General features: G+C 31.7%; 1 long non-coding RNA gene across 1 annotated transcript; it reads right to left on the bottom strand.

Annotated features, from left to right (window-relative positions):
* Window positions 1–5,577: 5,577 nt before the first annotated feature.
* Window positions 5,578–8,204, bottom strand: LOC122538962. The gene is made up of 5 exons (XR_006308961.1): window positions 7,843–8,204; window positions 7,625–7,747; window positions 7,329–7,552; window positions 6,142–7,033; window positions 5,578–5,784 (listed from the first exon to the last, which is right to left on the bottom strand). It is a non-coding gene; the product is annotated as an uncharacterized LOC122538962 (long non-coding RNA).
* Between the last annotated feature and the right edge of the window lie 6 nt (window positions 8,205–8,210).

The following is an 8,210-nucleotide window of genomic DNA, read 5'->3' as shown; positions in this document are numbered from 1 at the left end:
GGTGGGATATTGTTATCGTTGTTTTGTTGGTGGATGAGTCGTTGTTATAGTCAATATGTGATTCATGGTGACTCGTCGTTACAGTGGGGACTATTTCCCTGGTTGTTGAAGAGAGGCACGAATCACCACCAGTTGGATAGGTCTGGCTTAAGACAATCGGCAGTGTCTTGCAGATGTCGGTGGTTTTTGGGACAAGTTGTCATAACGCGATTGAGCTCGAAAACGTTTGTCATATAGTGATTGTGAAGTGCGTAATGGCGGAGCTGCCGACACAAGTTCGCTATGCGAAGGTGATCTCCATGAGCTACACGGCGGTATGTATTGTGTGGCTATTGAGTTATTATCGCGTTGGTTAGTCTCGCGTGGTATATGGAATTGATTCGATAAATTCCGCAGTTATACTCTGTTCAACGAGCTGAGTCAGCAATGGTACACAACATACGCACGTAACCGAGGTAGGAATATTTTACGTTTTTAATTGTAGAAATGAAAATATAAAGGACACAATAAATAAAGTCAATTTTATATAATTAACTTGTTTTTTAATTACGAATTTGATTCGGAACTTAAATTATTGTTATTGGTAACGTTTATAACAAATGGCTCAATAGTATTCCTCAATAAAAGTCCCAGATTCCAAAAGTTTTTTCCCTATCTTCTCAACAGTGTGTTTTATGCAATTTTTTTAGCAGTCCACACCGGTAATCTTACTTAATAATTCGTAGAATAAAGTTTTTAAGTCGTTAAATTTAAATTACATTTTTTTCATTAACATAATTTTTTAATTTTAGCTCATTTCATAATTTTAGCTCATTTTAATGATGTTTTAACGATGTTTAATTCACAATGAAATACGAGGGAAACCTGAGAAATATTTTTGCATTTTGCAATTTCATTGATTGTATATTTGCCGTTGGGTGCTGTTTGACGTTGTGTAATAGTTAAAGCCGTGAATTTTATATTTTCATTTTTCAATCATTTTTGGACATTTTGATGTCTTCAATCACTACTTGACATTTTCTCAGTTTTTTTTGCATGTGATATAGAACATTGTCCATAACTATAGTAGAATGTTCGATTTTTTCCGCAATATGTCGGAAGCATGCTGCAAAATGAAACGAATTAATTTTCTTGTGATAATCTTTGTTTTTATTTTTTATTCAAAAACCCACAGTCCATTTTCTAAAATGTTTTTTTCACTATGTAGTAAATTACAAGGTGTTCGTCTTTGCCCGGAAGATTTTTCAAGTCTGTTGAGAACCTGTCTAATAATGCATTTCTCGGTGAGGTCACGTTATTATTATTATTGGTTTGGCATTTATCCACATTCCATCTAAATAATAAATGCATTTTTTGGTTTGGTTAGAATCTTTAATTTTCTTCGCCAAACAATAATTCTCTCTGTCTTTCAAAAAACTATTTCGTCTTCTTTTTTTTACATTTCAAAGTTTTCAATGTTTGAAAAAATGTTTTTTTAAATGTTGGCAAGGAAATGTCTTCATTTATGGCTTTTTGTACCTTGTTGAACGTTGACAACTCATTTTTATAAAAGAAGTTGTGAATTTTTTATCTAATAGTATTTTTTTTAATGTAATCAATTTTTGTAAAGTAGATTCTCTACATTTTCTCTTGTTCGAACAAGACTATGTAGGGATATAATATAAATAATGTTTATTTAATAAAATTAATGATAATAGTGTGAGTGAATTAAATAAAAAAACACACTGTTAATTAACATGTTTAATAATGTATATATAAATTGAATAACGTATATAATAACTATCACTTATGAATTTACTTTCTCTTCGATCAATGAATTTACTTTCACTTCTCATCTCAGACTCGCCATGAATACTCCTTTGCTCGCTTTTGAACAAAAATGCATCACGCAACACACTCGCAATTGTCTCACACACTCACGCGAAAGCGAGCGAAGACTCGACTTTCACGCATCCTCACACATCAACATAAAACCAAATCCACAAATAGAACAACAAATAATTAAATAAGACAAATAACATTCAATCAACACGAATTAAGAACTCAAATAAACTCTTGTAACAACACAATCGACACATTTAACAGTTCTTTCTGAATGCTCTTTTTTCATGACTTTCGCAACTCGGTTCTTCAACTCGCCTGACTCTGCTCTTTAAAAAAAAAAAAGCGCTCCATACCTACTTTGTGCTTCTCGCATCACATTCATATTTTATCGTATTTTTATGATCAACAAACCATCTGTTATATTTAAACATAACTAAAATTACAGACTAATTATAATAACCGATACTACAATTATAATAACTGTAATATTATACATTTTATGTATTTACTACATTATCATATTACTATTTGTTTGCCTAATCTTTCACTAACTTCCGCAGTACATACAGTTGTCGTTTGCTCTCTGTATCGCTGCCTCTCTGTGTGTCTCTTTATGATTACCGTTGAGATTATTATCACTGTCGGTTTTGTAAATGAATACATATATAAAATATTATTTTTTGTCATTATAATTAAAATATGATCGTTTGATCCATTTTTTAGGAGATGACATAATTGCAATATGTTCATTTGTAAAATCTACCAGCAAATATTTTGACTTACTTCGAAGAACTTCTTTTACGATTTTTCACTGTTCAAGTCATAAACATGAAAAGTAGAAGCCATAATAATGATCCATGTATAGAAGCGCTCCCGAAGTCAGTCGTTAGCCAATTATTTAAATCCTTCATCTGCATATGAAGATTTTTTTTAATAATACTGACTTAACTCGTTGAACAGGCTATAGTCACGCATGGTGTATGATTTAGGATGGATTCGAGGAATAAATAAAGTTGAGAAATAAATAATAAAGTTTGTTACTTTAGGTGAGAAGATTTTATGAAACAATAGCAACTTTATACGCAATGGATTTGTCTTTACTGGTAGAAAGCTCAAGAGCGACTGTTACAATTTCAAATTCGGTATACAGCAATTAGTGTCTCCGATAGTTCTAGAACCTAGATCTATGATCGATGATTAGTTGCTCTTGTGGTGTTTAGATATTGTTACTATCGATATTGTCGGTCTCATAATAAAGTTAATAAAGTAAATAATAAGGTTAGTAAGTAAAAATGTTGCCAATCTCGTTTCTGTAATGGTCAATGGATCTTTATGACCCAAAAATGTTTTAGGTCTAGACGATCGATAATGAATTGATCTCCGATTGCAATATGCGCACAACCGTGGAGTTTTGTAATGGCGAATTTCGTTATAGTGCGTTCTGAATGATGTTGGAGATTGGCATGGCGGCTAGTATTTCTTTGAGACCCCCGATATTTAATAACTATAAATAGACGTTGTTTTTTCGAAAGAAATTGTCAGTTTATTGTAGGAAGTAATGCACAACATAAATAATCTTAAATAATTTAATAATTAAATAAATTTTAATTAATGGAAAGAATGGCGGACATTGCGGCATGACATTAACTGCTGTGACCGACGCATACTGAGGCGGATCGAAAATTTTTAAACAACTCGCGATATTTTTAAATAACCCTCGATTCATAAAAGATATCGCAATGAAATTCGACATAAATATTTATAAAAAATATTCTTTAGTAATATACAACATGATAATATGATACATATATGTATATGACATGTATATTTCACGTTCGTTTATTCATTGTTTCATTGACTTTGTGGACAAATTTATTAATCAAATTTGACAAATTGTTTGTTTCGTACTGTATTTAATATATTTTTGAACTTATTTGTATCATCTATAACTTTAAATTTTGAAGTCGTGGCAAAATCAGAGAGTACATACACATACACATTATTTAAACTTAAATTTAAATTTATAAGAAATAATGCTGCAAAAATAAAAAGTAATAAAATTAAAATCAATACGTGTACTGTTATTCTATTGAGCATAAGAGAGCGAAATGTTAAAACAATTTATGTAACTATTACTTTTCTTTTGTTTATAGCAATGAGCGTAACTGAATCAATAACCACAAGTTTTATATAAATTATTATTTATTACTAGGAATATAGAAGAATGACAGAAAATAAATATTATAATTATTTTTATTACAGTTAGAAGTAATATAAGACATTTTTTCAGTAATTAATAACTTGTTGTTTAGGAATAACAAGAACAATAGATTGACTCGGTTTCGCACCACGTCCAATACTTGGCAATATTTAATATATTATTTATTTTTAATAATTCGTCCACAACCCTTTTGCTTGCAAAACTGCACTAAATCACTTTGGCATACTTTCTACTAATTTTTTACGATAATCCGGAGATATTTGTTTCCACTCTTCTTGATGACTATGAATTCTATTATACAAATCTGTGATTGAAGTCGGTTGGGAGTCATATGAATCCCGAAAGTCGTCTTTTTATCAAACCCCATAGATTCTCTATAGGGTTGAGGTCGGTGCTCTGTACAGGCCAATCCAGAACAGAAAAGTTTTTAGTACTGAGCCAATGTTTTACACTTTTAGCAGTGTGCTTAGAGTCTCGATCATGCATGATATGCTTCAAAAGGCATATTTTCAACAGCATCTATGAGATGATTTTGTAAAATATCGTTGTACATGTACTGATTCATGATGCCATTAATTCGGTGCAGTGATCCAACACCAAATGCTGTTAGGCACTCCCAAAACATTAGAGATCCGCCTTCATGCTTTACCGTTCGCTTTACATGTCGTGGTTTAAGCCTTTCATTTTTACTTCCAGCACCAAGATATGCCATCTGAACAAATTCTGTTAATTTTGATCTTGTCTGACCAAATAACCCGTTCTCATTCAGTAATTGTCCAGTTTTGATATTTTTTGACAAATTCCCAAAAAGTTGCTTGGAACGTTGAAAAATATGGATCTATGAGATGTTAATTTTGTTGCGGGATAATTTCGTTACCAGGAATATTTAATCATTGCGTTGAAAACTGGTGCAGATAATTGATTATGAATCAATGAATGAATTTTGATAACGTTTTCCCTACGTGAAAGTTCACGATTGTTTTGTAAAATTTCTATGGCATTCTGTGATTTTTTAATAAAATTTTTGATTTGTCGAAAGAAATATGCATGGCAAAATGAGGTGCAATACGGAGATAATTTCAAATTTTGATGTGCAATTCTCTTCTTCATCTGTCAAAACTCTATTAAAATAACAAACATCTGTTTGTCCTCCATAGGAATCCAAAATTAATAAAAATTTGTGATTTTCACAATACGGACTTGTTATATTATATTTTCTACGAAATCAGCAAAATGATGTTTCGTCAGTTTCCCAGATTTCGCTGCAGTGATAAATACATTTTTATGCTTATCCATTATCACTTGTACTGTTTTGCGTACACGAGGTCCGAAATCTCTTTATATGATAAAGGAGAAAATTCTGCTTATATTGAACTGATATTCGCAGCCCGTTTGATCCGTATTTATTACATATTAGGCCTCAAAAAATTTTATAGAATTTGATACTTTTCTTTAAAATTGTGAGTTTTTCTTTCTTTTTGCAATAACCACGGACTGCTACCAATTGTGGGTTAATTAAATGAAATATACACTTTTAGTTAACACGTATAATATATAAGAAAGTAGAACAATATGTATAACAACTCTCGCATTTGAAATCACACTCTCACTCGTTAGTATTACTATCTTAACACTTAGCCGACCGCGCGCGCCACAGTGAACTGTACGATTTCCACCGCGCTCGGGCAAATCAAACTACGCTGTCCAGCGCGCATTTTTCGCAACGCGAGTGATATTATCTATTTGAAATAAAAGAATTCTGAAAATTATTTAAGTGGTCAATTTTATTTAAGGTAACTGTAATATGATAAATAAAAGAATTATTTTAAATAAAAAGATTTATGTGGACATTAAAAATGTTTTAGAAAATTACTTGAGGTGTGGGCGCCTCAGTAACATTTTCGTTTAACGATTTCACATATTGTTTATACAAAACATAAAATTAAAAGTGTATATTAATTTATTTTATTTATTTATTAAAACTTTGTTATAATAAGATAAAAAATAAAGCCTTTTTTGTAGGTTGTTCAAAAAGTATAGGTAATAAAGTAATTTTCATTGTTGTTTCTAGACTTTTTCAACTTTATTTTTTTTACCAATTATATATTGTGCTTTATAGAAACAGTTCGTAAGTAATTGCGAACAATTTCAGATCAAGTAACTGATAACAGAAAAAGAGAAATGCGTCGCTAAAGTCAAAGTGGGAGATCTCCCCGATCGGTCGTGCACCGACTTACTTTAAAGTGGGGAGATCTCCCCGATTGGTTGTGCACCGACTTACTTTAAAGTGGGGAGATCTCCCCGATCGGTCGGCTAAGTGTTAACTCTGACTCGCATATATGGACACTTGTTTCCTCGCTCTTGGACAAAGGCATACTACTGCGCAATGCTCTCATGCCATTGCCTTCGCTCGACTTTCATACACACTAAGGTACATATAACCTAACGTCAAATCTACAAACATAAAACTAAATACACAAACATAAAACCAAACCCACAAAAATTTCTCCGCTTCTTGTAAAATTTTCGATAGATTTAATTCATTTTTTGATCTTATGTATCGTGTAATAGTCCGTTGGGCAATCTACGAGTACTTTTAAATTATTACCCATGATTCAGATGCTGTAAAATGAAAGCTGTTCGATTAGAACGGCAATGCAGCAGCTAATGCTCACTGTTGCAGTATTCTGTCACTAGTTGTCACAGGTTTTTTGTCATTTGTAGCTTCTGCGATCATACGTATATTTGTTAATGTATTCATATGTTTCCTTAGTTCCAACTCCTTCTTCTATTTCTTTTATCCACCATTGTTAGTAGTTCTTCCGCCGAAGTTCTTGACATCCAAGACATTGCAATGTTTGCAGACTCCATTTCGGGTGTTGTCTGGCAATATTAATAATCTTGAGTTTCTTATCAAGAGATACAAAATTTGAAATTCTGAATTTTTTAGGCTCATATACTTGGAAACTGTCGGCTGCTGATGATGAACTTGAATGTGAGTGAATTAAATAAATAACACATTCTTAATTAATATGTTTATATATATATATATATAAATTGAATAATGTATATAATAACTATCACTTATAAATTCATTTTCTCACAGATCAATATCACTTGTCAGCTCAGTCTCGCAATGAATACTCGTCTGCTCGCTTCTGAACAAAAACACTCGCAATTGTCTCACACACTCATGTGTCTCACAACACTTCGCTCGACTCTCATGCATCCTCGCAGATACAACATAAAACCAAATCCACACTTGAAGACGATATATTAATACCTGGTGAATCTTCTTCTTTACTATTAATTGGCGAATCTTCTCCTTCATCGCCAATTATAGAGGGAGATCATCAGGAATATCTTCATTTTCTAAATATAGGTCTTTTTCGTTTTCAAAAATAAAGTCTTTCAAAACCTTTATTACGGTCTTTGATATTTGCCACTCAATCGTGGTTTTCTATCTGTCGTATCGTTAGGTAGCCTTTCTATAAAATTCTGCGTTATCTGCGATAGTAATTTAGAAAACAGGTATATCACAAATGAATGGTTAAAAATTAGTATACTAATTAAATTTACCAGTATACAGCGACAAATCTCCAAAGCGTTCGTAATTTCTTGTTTTGAATAACGTGTTAATTGCAAGAGTTCTTCGCTATTCTCATAATGAAAATTAATTTCCTTCCCTGATTCTTCCATTTTCTTTTGTTTTTAAATATATTCATTATTACGTTATTATTATGTATTATTATTATTATTATTATATATTCTATTATTGTTAATACGTCAATACTTACAAATACTTATGTAAGAAATAATTTTACACAGTATTTCCCGTTAATGAGAAAACATTTACATAATATGTTTGATGTTCCACTGCCTATTCTTCACTCGTTAAACATTATTTTTCTGGGATATCGTTTTTTAATGATCGCATAGTGGCAAAGAGAACAAAGTTCAGAGAGTGAAAGTGAATAAAATGAAAAAATTGAAAGAAATTGTATCATTACACTCATGCGATATTAAGATGAGGAATAAATGAAATTAGAATAGAGATATTGAAAACTCGGATAATAAGACACTGATTTCAGCCAACGTTCATACCGCACTGAATGCACTCGTTCTCGTCCGATCACGAAAGTTAAGCAGTGCTGGGCACGGATAG

Source organism: Frieseomelitta varia, unplaced genomic scaffold (genome assembly GCF_011392965.1).
Source record: "Frieseomelitta varia isolate USP_RPSP 00005682 unplaced genomic scaffold, Fvar_1.2 scaffold_1832, whole genome shotgun sequence".
NCBI classification, from domain to species: Eukaryota; Metazoa; Arthropoda; class Insecta; order Hymenoptera; family Apidae; genus Frieseomelitta; species Frieseomelitta varia.
This window is presented reverse-complemented; position numbering and strand designations above follow the sequence as displayed.